General features: G+C 36.2%; 1 protein-coding gene across 1 annotated transcript in view; it reads left to right on the top strand.

Annotated features, from left to right (window-relative positions):
* LOC105382070 (C3 and PZP-like alpha-2-macroglobulin domain-containing protein 8) overlaps positions 1-13,158 on the top strand; it is a 191,438-nt gene that overhangs the window by 23,485 nt on the left and 154,795 nt on the right. The gene's annotated exons all lie outside the window — the stretch shown is intronic.

Below are 13,158 nucleotides of genomic sequence, written 5' to 3' on the forward strand. Positions count from 1 at the left end.
CGCGGCTAAACCAGTTATTCTGCATTTTAGATTAGTGCTCCAGCTTAAGCTCTTACAAATTGATGACGTTCATTTAGTGCGCTAAGCCTAGATGACCTATTTGGACTAGCCGGCACAATTGATTCAGAATGGTTTGAATAACATCCTTTAAGCTGATTAGTAAGTTAACTGTTCAATATAATCATAATTTACATGGTTAATTGCAAGCGTTGATGGCGGAATAAGGTGGCGTGATGGGTCTGGTGCCGTAGTCAACAACTAACTGACTAGTTGACTGCTCTAACACAGCGAGAATTTTTTTAAACTTTGTACAATTTTAAAGATAACCTATTCTAACTTTTGTAAAGTTAGAATAGGTTATCTTTAAAATTCAAAATGAACGAAAAGGCAGCTTAATTAATTAAACCTTGCAGCAAATTTTTACTTCTGTAAATCTATGCGGGGTTTCGGTAGCTTGTCAATATTTTATATTATTTGCTACGAAATTTCGTAGCACTGCATCTCTCCGTAGCCGTAGCGTAGTAATGTGACTTAGCAAATTTTCACCTTTTGAGCATTCGGATTGGACACTTGCGTATAAATACTAAAGTTGGTACTTTAGTAAAAATTTTAGATAGGGTTCTGTTCTGGCAGCGCTAATGTAGTATTCTCCACATTTCAGACATATTAAATACACCTATTGAGTAAACACCGAGACCCAATTGTAACATTTGAAAGAGAAATTATTATTTATAATATTTTGTACGACTGATTCATATAAATGTACATTCTTTTAATAAACATCACTTGCTATAAGCTATAACAATTCACCACTGCGAAAGCTCCCATAATACACAAGAAATGATGTCATACAAGCTCAACACGAACTTCATAACACATTATTAGCACTTGCTCTCGCATTCCACTTGATATTACAAGGCCTACATATTGTCAGGCTTGTACGGTCAGCTGCTTCAGCGGCTCTACAGATTTGTGCCTTGTAAAACTAACAAACATTCAATGTTTGAATGATTGTAGTTTGTCAGTTTGATACAAAAGTGTATCGCTGCTTATGAAGCTCACTGTAGATTAACGGTACCTACTTACTTATGTTCCAACCTATCAATACATATTTTGATAATAAGGGATAACGTTTTTCGTATATCCCTAATTATTGCCATTTATTAATAACAAAAATTATTATTGTCTTTTTTAACTTTAATATTTTCTGCCTGACTGTCGTCAGACACACAGGGACAGATAAATTATTTAAACGTAAGCACCTCTTGGTGGCCACAGAGATTGTCTTAGTGGATAAAATGCACAAGATTTTTATGCAGTACCTACCAACATCACATGCCTTGTCTGTAGAGACACGGACCTTATGCTAATTGATGTTTATATCCGACATGGCACACAAAGTGAAATGACCTGGATGCATAAGTCACTCCTACGTGCGACCCACTCTAAGGATAAATAAATATAATTTAGTAGATAGGTTATTAATAATAATTAAAGATCGCATCCAGTGGCCTGCTTTGGGAGAGGCCTACGTCCAGCAGTGGACTGCTAATACTGTGTCAGCCGTGTTTACACTTGTATAATTTATGTATCATAATTCTACCCGTGGAAATATCGTCCACATATTCTAAAACATATTATTATTGACTATCGATGATCATCAAAATGAAATTACCTATTTCCTTTCAAAATTCCACCCATTATAGCGAAATAATCGGATTCTATTTAGTAACCAATATAATTGGTCTGGCCAGATCTAAAATAATGGAAATGCGTGAACAAAACAATGTATATAGCGATTAAACTTTGAAACGGTGGCGAACACACAGATACGTTACATTTCGACGACATGAAAGAACAATCAAAATAAAGATAAAGAAGTTTTATTCTTTACTAGCTTCATTGAGAGTATTCTAGAGTATGAACTCTAGAAATGATTCTATCATAATGACAGGGTTTTAAACCGCCATTTTGTTCTTCTGACAATACAATGTGTAATCTTGCTTGTATCTACCTAGCAGTATAGAACCCATACTGAGACAGTAGTACGAGTATGAGACCAGATCACACCCGACTGTCGGAGCGTGTGAACTAAATCTATCGGAACTAACCTCGGGCGCAGATATGCTTCAATAGTTCAATGCACATTGTATGTGCGTCCCTCAGTTGTATTTCTGTATCATTTAGTTCTGTTTGTTTGGGGTGAACATACTTGCGGTTCATCGACAAGTTTAGTTTCCTCGTGCAACCTTCCTATCGATCGATACATGTTTGTAAAATTGTGAATAGACAATTACTGACGCACGAATAAAAAATTTGGCTCCGTACGAATTAAATTATTGATTCATTTTATCTGTGAGTTTAGTAGTTATTGATATTTTAAAAAGAAAGAAAGAAACATTTATTTGACAAACTGAACAATAAAAACAGAAACAAAAAAGAAAAAGAATACTACAAAAAATATATATGAAAAAAAAACCAGAAAATAATACAATACAAACAAACAAGGTTGCTGTCCAGAGCGTCAAAAAGGCACCAGCTCAGCGTGTGCTGTGGCCAGAGAGGCCACAGCACAAACAAAAAGTGTAATTTGACTGTATCAAGAGTTAGGAGTAAGGAGCCACGATTTTGTAAGTATTGACCAAATTTAGTACTAATGAAGTACTTGTAAATCCTGCCCAACAAACAAGATAGACAGTACTCGTGTTTATTATTCAATCAATTTGATGTGCTCAGCAGAACAAGGCTGCAATCAACCAGAATGCATCAGGGATTATGGAACTGCGGCGGCATAATTAATTTACAAAATCATCATAATAAATAAATAGCATTCGCGCCAGTTCATTGTGTTTCGTCGTGTTGGTAAGAAGAATTAAGTTGCATGAGTTTATCAATTGTTTTTAAAATTGATTAAAGTGCTGTAAAATTTATCAACGTCCTTAAAAAAGGTGATTGAATTTTGACATTATTTGTACATAGGCGGAACATTTATTATATACTAGCTGTTCCCGCGCGCTTCACTTCGCCTTAAAAAGTTTTCCCGTAGGAATTCCGGGATAAAAAGTAGCCTATGTTCTTTCCCAGGGTCTAGACCGTATGTATACGAAATTTCATTGAAATCCGTTCAGTATTTTTGGCGTGAAAGAGTAACAGACAGACACAGTTACTTTCGCATTTATAATATTAGTTAGGATAGAGGGTGTTATTAAAGTGGTAAGTATACTAATCCGTATTGCAACACCCTGTACATTGCGTAGATACAAGGCCTACAACTATCAGATAATAATATTCTTCTATTTAAACACAGAGCGTTAAGTGGTAAGTAAATAAAAATCAATATAGAGTGGATAACTTAATTCTGTAGGATTCCTTTTTGACGGTTGAGTAAACTGTAATAAGGTCATACCGTACCATATCAAGGGATATAAAAGGGGTAGGGATCCAGAAAGGGATATTCATTACGTTCTATATTTACGAACTAAATTGGCATCTAATATGCTCCGGTTTTATTGAAATAGAGACAGCTATTTATCTACTAGTGAACGCTGTTTTGCAGGTGGTTGCTATGATAATGGTGTGGATACTTTTTGTTTTTGCTGGTGAAATTAACTAGGTATACTTTTAATACGAATAAACTCAATAAACTCACCTGATATTTAAAAAAAAGAAGTAAAGTTATCTTTGTTAGCTTCTAACTTCTTGTGAACTAGCAAACCGATAATGTTTGAATCAATGACAAAGCTATTTGTGTGTTAGACCACATACCAAAGTGTGCAGCTACTTTTTAACCTGACTATACTTCTATTACATTAACTCATGTAACCGTTTACCTAAACAGTAAAGCCCCATATTCAATTATTTTTGAACTATCTCTTCGTTCACTAGGACGAGTTTACGACCCGGCTCTGCTCTGAACATAAAATGGACCCAACATTATTATATCCTTCACTTAACATTATGCTGAGTCGATAAGCTCCAACTGTCTATTTAGTTTGAAATGAGGCTTTCTGTTTTCTACTCTACATCCTGTTTATAACGTGAACGTTTATAAGTAGGTACGGATGGATACATAGATGTTTCACGGGCCAACGGCTGGACATTTTTAATAAATTTGGTATGTAATAAGCCAAAAATCGGGATTAACCACAATAACGATTAGAGAAAGCGAGAAAGCGACGCGAAGCTAACGGGAAAATCTAGTTACTTAATTATAAAAACATGTACTAGGTGTTTATAAGAAGTCTTAATCAGGTAACTAAATTTTGGTTTCGCTTAAAAAAAACAGGAAGCAGGCTACTACAGACGTATCAAAAAGTCTAACTAAAAATATTTTTTGTTTCAGTTGCTTAACCCTTTGTACGTAAAATAAGGGCTGAAGATTTACGTAAGGGTCCTATGCGACCCTTTTATCTTTACAGGGACAAGTGCCGTGTTACCATCGGCTTTGTTTTAAGTACGGCGATAAATCTAAATATATATTTTATCGTTTTCGATACAACCGGTTGTCGGTCCAATTTATTGGCGTAATTTCAGTGTCAAGGGATCGGCGAGGTGGGTCCCGGTGGCCACTTTTATTTGGGGCTTTGGGAGATTTGTGATGTTCCATTTTATTTTCGATTGGTACGACCACTACAATAATCCGGCAACTTTGGACTGTAATTTGTTTATTTAAATAAGTTTTTTTTCGTAAATTGTATTTATGTATGGTATAGACTCTCAGTTACAATTATCTGTATAGTACGACAAACTTATCTGTTCCGGTGAGAGCTCACGTAAAGCGGCCCATTCACGTGACGCACCGCGAGCCGTACCAATCCGCGGACAAATCCGTCATCGCCCACACACTACACGAACCCCGAAATGCACTCCAGTCGATGTCTTGGACAAGGCTCAATAAAGTTGTGTACTCAATAATATAAGTTTGTGGTACTGTATTAGCATCAACGAGCGTTTTATATTTTGACACATTTATAAAGCGTTTAACACAGCGCCAACATTTTTCATAATTGCGTCTAAGTTTTGATGGTGAGGTATATTACTTTTATTACCTGGTAAATGCCATAAAATATCAAATTTTAAATTTCTTAACCTGATAACGCTGTCTTATTTTACGGCAAATTCACCAATCAAAACCTCAAGATATTGGTAATGCTCTAAAATCTGATTTCAGGAGACAATGATAGCAGGAAAAATTTAGACTAGACTCCCCCCCCTTGCAGTCTTTTTCTCCGAGCCCAGCCAAACAGAACACAAGACAAAAGCCGTTCCAGACTAAAATAATCATAAAAAGTCGTATTTCATTGGCGCGAAGTCGTATAAACTTGGTGTAATAGCATCGGCTGTAGCTGAATTATTCAAACGGCTCTCAAAGGAGAGGTGGGAAGCAGCGGGGTGCGGGGAGAGGCAAAATTTTCATATTCCCATTAGGAAGTCCAATCGTTATTGTAAAGATTTGAATGAGCTGCTGTGTAAAAGTGAGAAGGTTTTTGCAACATATTCGCAGGCATCAAGGCATCATCTACCGGCACCGTCCGCCACAAGTATGCTAAAGGAGAATGGACCGCCAGAGCAGCCATTGATGAAACATAATTATACTGACGTGTAGTCCATTACTACAGTATATCCTGGTGTTAACTTTTTTATTATGAGGCATGGGAGAACGAAGACATAGGTGCTGAAATATCAAGTCTTTGTACTGTATTAGATGTTTCCCTAGAACTAAGTATCATTTTTAATAGTAGTTTAGATTTTTTAAAATTATTTTTCCTTTTTTTTATGAAAACATTAAAAATGCCCAAAATAAAATTATCTTCTAGATTAATAACGCCCTAATAATGTCCTTAACGTTAAAGTCAAACACATATATTATTAACCTCAGATATCTAATAGTCGGTTTAATATTTAGATTATTTCACATTATTTATGGACGAATTATAACCTAAAAACTTTAATAGTGTACCTACATACATACCTAGAAAATATTTCGTGGAGTAATTATTGGATATTGCGTACGTAGGTGGTTTACACACTCAGGTACGCAAGTATTTCTTAGAATATTTGATTTATTATATGATATCACTTTATGTTAGCAGCCCTGAGGGTATTATTATTTGAGCATATCCAAATACGATAACTGTAATGGAAATTACCGATGGTAAACTAATCAAAACAAACTTTGGTAGGCAGGTAAGTACTTAATTGTAGCGGTATAATAATTATGTTCATGAATTTTGCTGATAGAAATACGGGTGTATTCATAATTTGAGCTTACCATCATATTTCACAATTAACTGTTAGAGATGAGGCTACCTAGTTAAGTAGATAATTAAATAGGTAGGTACATAATAATATTGTGTATAAGCTAGTTATATTGATACTGTTTTAAATAAAGCTGCAAAAGTACTCAAGTTATGTAAATAACTTACGTAGCAGAAACTTTTGTTAATTTTACATATGTTAAATATTTTTTATGTTTTATTTATGAACAAAGCTTTAGATGGATTCTAACTCGTTTATATGTTAATATTCTCACATATAATTTTAAATACCTACCTCTTATTGTTAAGTAAAAAGCGGAGTGTCTATAGGATAATAAATAGGTATAAGATGAATTGAACGACATAATATCAATCACAACTTCATTAGTACGAGAACCTTTTAACTTAATAATGAAGTAAGCATTTCCGAACTTTGACTTTCTAGAAGCCCCAGAATTGAGTAGTGAACATAAGGCAACGTTGCTAGTTTGAGCTTTGAATCTAGATATCTTCTGAATGCAACCATCATCCAACTGGTATGCAATCTTCTTAAGTAGTTTCTATGTATCTACTGCAATCAAAGTGAAATCAAAACCTCTGAGACATGCCTTCACCAATCCACGAGTTGAAATGTGTACCCAAAGGCACTGTAGTAATTTAGAATGTAAATCCTGCTATATAAAACGCATTATGAGAAGGAAACATATTCAGCTCACGCACTGTCAACCTCGCGGGACGAGCATTGTGAAACAATACAGCCTCCATCGCTGTGGAGTTCGTGGAATATTAGGTGGGTAAACTGAAATACTATTCGTGTGTTGTTGCAGTGAACTGCTATCAGTTTCATCAATCTAATAATTATTAATAAAGGCGTAAATTTGTAACTGTATGTTTGTTACTATTTTCGAAAAAAAAAACTACATAAAAATATCTTTATCTGAAAAAGCACATTTATAATTGTCACAATTCACAACCCATCACGTCCGGTACTGGGGCACGGGTCTCCTTAAAGAGTTTTAGGCCTAGTCCACCTCACCCATCCAGTACATTAATAATGATTAATGCAGTTTACAAAATATCAGAATTATCGATAGGGTACTATTTATCCCAATTCATTAAATTAATACATTTTATTCAGTTCTACGAATTGATATTCGATATTGTTTTGTTAGCTGCGAAATGGAAGATCAAAATTATTTATTTTGGTAATATAACCATGAAAGTTGAATTCCCAGAAATAGGTAGGTACCTAATATCAGCACAGCAGTTATAAAAGCTATGTGAGGAGCTTTTTAAATATAGAAATAATATTTCACAGATATTATTTCATATTCAAGAAATAATATACATAGGTAGTATGTATAATTTATTTATTAAATACTTTATTGCACAAATATGAGATATAAGTGTACAAAAGGTGAACTTAATGCTAAAAGGATTTTCTACCAGCCTAATTTAGTATGTTACATATCGAGGGTGGAAGAAAAACTCAACATTCCCTTTCAACGTTGCTGACATCGGTAATTTTTTCAACGTTTAGCAATCTAACTAACATACAAATAACTTACTCGTCGATTAACAGATTTTTACATCCTGTATACAATAGCAGAATGTAGGTTACGCAGATTAATATAATATCCACCTCCGATTCTCATATCCGGTATCTCTCGGTTGTTATATCATCCCGAATATAATTAATACAAGGAACGTGTTCACCTTAGTAACACCACAATATCATCTCGAAATAGGTATGATAATAAATAAAATCATGTCACTTTGTATATTTATATATTAGATATTTTTGTCAGTAATAAATTTTTCTCGAGGTATTTTTTTTAAACATGGTAAAAAATATACCAACTTTTATTTATTACGCACACCTTTTGCATCATGATGGTACCTAGAATGAATGAGCCACAAAATTAAAGAAAAGTTCAACAACGATTTCTTCAAACGCACAAGGGGGGTCACTCTTTATGGCAAAAAACTAAGTTTCGGAGCGCTGCCGCTGATGCGCGAGCCACGACTCTATCTGGCTGTATTAAACGTGCAGATTGCACGACAGCTCTCGTTCGTTCCTTTTTAGTCAGTAAAGAGTAACCCCGCAGGTTGGTCCCGGTGGTACTGCCGCGAATAAATCTTCCCAATCTATTATGCGGGGGCTATTCCCCGCTTCCTCTGATCAAGTTGGCCCTTAAACCTGAACGCAAGCAATCCTGCCCGGACTTCTCGCGAAAAGAACTTTGTTTACGACCCATAAACGTGCCAAATAACTTTTGCGTGCTGCAATAACCGTTTTTTTTCGTGCACAAAACTAAAATAGAGTTTACGAGACATAAAGTACGCGTTAGTACGAATAAACTACGTGAATATGAAATTCAGTGGAGACATTGAAGTGTTTGTTTTGGTGTTTCATTATTGATTTGTATAAGGTATATTTTTCTTTTGATTCATTCCATGTGATATTATGGAACAAACAAAAACCTATTTGTATTTTATTTGTTACTATACAAAGTTACCTACAAAGCGTAAAAATGGAAACTGGAAAATTATAACCTCTGTAATAGACTGTAATAGTTTATCCAAACCAAAAATCCTTGATTTATCCTAACTCTCCGTCAGCTTGGCGTACACATGACAAAATTTACCTCAAAGCTTCAATCAACTTAATTAATAACGTACTTTGAACCATTTACCTAGTTTAATTTATTTAGTTCAACATCGAAAAGTCTATGGCCACGTTAATTAATGGAACAACAACATACCAATGTTTTTCAACAAAAATATTTCGCGGACGCGGCGCAAAAATGCAAAGCCTTCACCCAACTCCGGAATGAAATAAAATAAATACGCCTGAAGAGAATATTGCGCCAACGAACTGGCATATTCAAAAGGTAGTTTACAAAATACCTATCCATAGGTCTGTTTTGCAGACTCTACCTGCCTATGCGGTGTAATTGCTAGGCCTTTGGGTAGTTGCTAGGTATCTCCACTATTTGATACTTGGTTAAAAGTTTAATAACTGTTTTATCGTGGATATGGATTGAAAAGTTCCTACAGTAATATTTGATTACCTACAGTAGTACGATACGATAACATACCCGCCGAACTTTTGAAAACGGACCCAACTGCAGCTGCGCACTTCCTCCAACCACTACTAAATGATGTGTGGCAGCAAGAACACCTACCAGCTGATTGGAAAGAAGGCCTCCTCATAAAATTACCGAAAAAAGGTAAGGTAAGGTAAAAGATTGCAACAATTGGAGAGGGATCACACTCCTCAGTACAGTAAGCAAGGTGCTTTCTAAAATAATACTGTACCGTATCCAGGCTGCAATCGAAGACACAATCCGCGGAGAACAGGCTGGATTTCTTAGGGGAACATCATGTGTGGACCAAATAACTTCCCTCAGAATTATTGTTGAGGAATCTGTCGAGTGGAGAAAGCCCTTATTCATGACTTTTGTCGACTTTGAAAAGGCATTCGATAGCATCAATAGAAAATTTATTTGGGACGCACTTATGCACAAAGGAGTACCCGAAAAAATCGTTAACATCATAAAGGAGGCTTATGACGGGTTCAATTGCAGAGTCGTTCATAATGGCAAGCTCACAGAGCCATTCAATGTGACAACCGGAGTCAGACAGGGATGCTTGCTGTCCCCGCTTATCTTTATAGTGGTCATGGATGCAATCATGCTGAAAATCACCCACGAGAAAAATAGAGGTATACCATGGACAGCGTCATCATCACTGGAAGACCTAGACTTCGCGGACGACATCTGCCTACTGAGTAACACCCATGATGATATGCAGCGCAAAATTACAGCCTTGGATAAAACTGCAAACATGGCTGGCCACAAGATCAGTAGAAAAAAGACAGAAGAAATGCGCGTGTGCAGCGATAACAACCCACCGCTCCTATTGGAAAACCACCGCATCACCCAGGCTACCGATTTCTGCTATCTTGGAAGCATCATCACCCCTCAGGGAGGAACAGAACGGGATGTCGAAAGTCGCATCAACAAGGCAAGGGGAGCATTCTCGCAGCTAAAAAGCCTATGGACGTCGTCCAACATATCTCGCACCAAGAAAATCCGCATCTTCAACACAAATGTGAAGACTGTGCTCCTATACGGATGCGAGACGTGGAAGGTCACTAAGGGCATATCACGCAAACTCCAGGTCTTCGTCAACAACTGTCTACGAACCATCATACGTAGACACTGGCCGGACACCATCACCAATGTCGAGCTATGGAAGGTTACAAACCAAAAGCCTATAAACATATACATCCAAGAGGGAAATGGCGATGGCTGGGCCACACACTGCGAAGACCTGATGACCATATCCCGAAAGTGGCCCTACAATGGAAACCCCAGGGCGGTTCAAGACGACCCGGTCGACCAGCTCATACTTGGAAGCGGTCCATATACAGCGAGGCCCAAGAGAAAGGGAAGTCGTGGCCAGAGCTCAACTTGCTGGCCCACGACAGAGAAGGATGGAAGCGCCTGGTGTCAGCCCCAGACTCCTCGGAGGAGTAACGGGATTGAAGAAGAAGAAGAAGAAGTAGTACCCACGTGCTTGTATTGAATACTTAAGTATTGAGGAAAATTACGAATTGCGGGAAAATTAAAACCGCGAAAATTGTAGTGATTTTTATCCTCCAAAGCAAAATTTGAGGCAGTATCAGATTTAAATTTTTCAGCGAACGAACAATTTGAATCGAGGGGCTAAGCCTGTGTACCGATATTGCACGGTTATCTATATCCGGTTTGAATGGATCAAGCTCCTATTTCAATTTTCTGAGTGGAAATACTCGCTAAGTGATTTGCTGCAATACTCGGCTTATGATTAAATTACGAACGTTGAAACTGGTGTGTAAATCCTGTCAGTTATTCTATTACATAGGAATACCTACAGATAAATTGATTTAATTAATTAATAATTTGTAGTCTTTTTTATAAAGTTTTTATGGCTAGGTAGTGCATCAAAGGCGCATCCGTTTAAGAAATTGAACGTAAAAAAGTGGAGATACTTTTTGTTTTATGTATGTATAAGTAATAGGGCTACTATTGCGTCATTTTCAATGATTTCATACGCTAGAAAAATAAAAGTCAATGCTTAAATTCTTATAAGTTTCATTAAACTTCAGCTACAGTATTATCCAATCAAGAAATTGCTCACTATAAATATTTTATTCACGGAGCACGGAAAGGACTAAAATGTTCAAAAAGCTTTGAATATAATTTAAAATTACTCGGTGAAGCGGCGCCATTGGTGGGAGGTCTTTAATCAGGCACCTCCCGGGTGGGTTTGCATAATTCATATAATATCAAAACCAATCATTCACTGCATATGATAATGTGGATTGGTGGAGTTTTTGTTGAATAGATTAGCATTTTTGATCAGAATTTTTGTTTGTAACGTCGGATTATAGGTTTGGCGCGTGTTTATTTGGATATTGAATTGCAGATTTCGTAATCGGCAAACGGGTACTAAATATACCTGTTACAGACAATTAATAAGACTAGATGATACCTTCTCGGTTAATATTAATAAATAGCGACTTAGTCATAATTTATATCTAAAAAAATAGGCTCATTCTTCACCTAGTCGTATCTAATTATTAACTCTATATTTTATCTTTGACAGGAAAAATCACCTTACATTTTCATAACCCCAAATCATTCCAAAGCACAATTATTCAAGAGAAGCAGAATTAGCGGACAACCCGCTTTTGCTGTGTAAATTTCCACGCTCAGTTTTGCATATTAAGATTCAATTTACGTTGCACTATGCTCGTTTCCCTCGTACAACAGTTATGAGCATTATTTGGACAACATATTAGTGCGCGTGGGATTATGGTAACAATTTGTGTACAACTAATAGTAGTATTTACGATGGCTGTTGTTCTAAATTTTCATTGTCGACACTGCGTGATAGCGTTGAGGATTGGTTATTGTGTCCTGACAGTTTAATTTAAAGTATTTATGACGTACTTATAGCTGCTCCTGCGAGCGTCGCTTCGCCTTAAAAAGTTTTCCCGTGGGAATTCCGGGATAAAAAGTAGCCTATGCGCTTACTCAGGGTCTAGACCATATGTATACCAAATATCATTCAAATCCGTTCAGTAGTTTAGGCGTGAAAGAGTAACAGACAGACTGACATACAAACACAGTTATACTTTCGCATTTATAATATTAGTTAGGATACTATAGTATACTGTAGGAAGTAGTAATTAGTGAAGAAGTACTAGTTAGTAAGTAGCGCATAGCAAGACAAATGAATCAAATGCTGAAAAACAGTAATACATCAATAAATGAATGTGTTACTATGAATTACTTATTCAATAACTAAAATTTATTATATTATATACATATAAATGCACTAAAATTTTGTAATTTTAACTGCTAAAGGTAGGTAAGTTCATATTAAAATATTCATGAAGCTATAACCGCAATAATTTCCCGTTTAGGATTAATTTTATTTAGCCTCGTATAAAATGGAGTTACTGCAATCATTTCTATAGAATACTAGCGACCCGACTTGGTTTCACACTTAATCCTACTAATCCTAACTAATATTATAAATGCGAAAGTAACTGTGTCTGTCTGTCTGTCTGTCTGTCTGTCTGTCTGTCTGTCTGTTACTCTTTCACGCCAAAACTACTGAACGGATTTGAATGAAATTTGGTATACATACGGTCTAGACCCTGGGAAAGAACATAGGCTACTTTTTATCCCGGAAATCCCACGGGAAAACTTTTTAAGGCGAAGCGAAGCGCGCGGGAACAGCTAGTATATTATAAGCGTGAAAGTTTGTAAGTATGGATTTTATTTGTGTAGCTCTTTCACAAGGAAAAAGAATGTAATTTTTTAACAGTTTAAGTTTTATGCAC

This window comes from Plutella xylostella, chromosome 6 (assembly GCF_932276165.1).
Source record: "Plutella xylostella chromosome 6, ilPluXylo3.1, whole genome shotgun sequence".
NCBI lineage: Eukaryota > Metazoa > Arthropoda > Insecta > Lepidoptera > Plutellidae > Plutella > Plutella xylostella.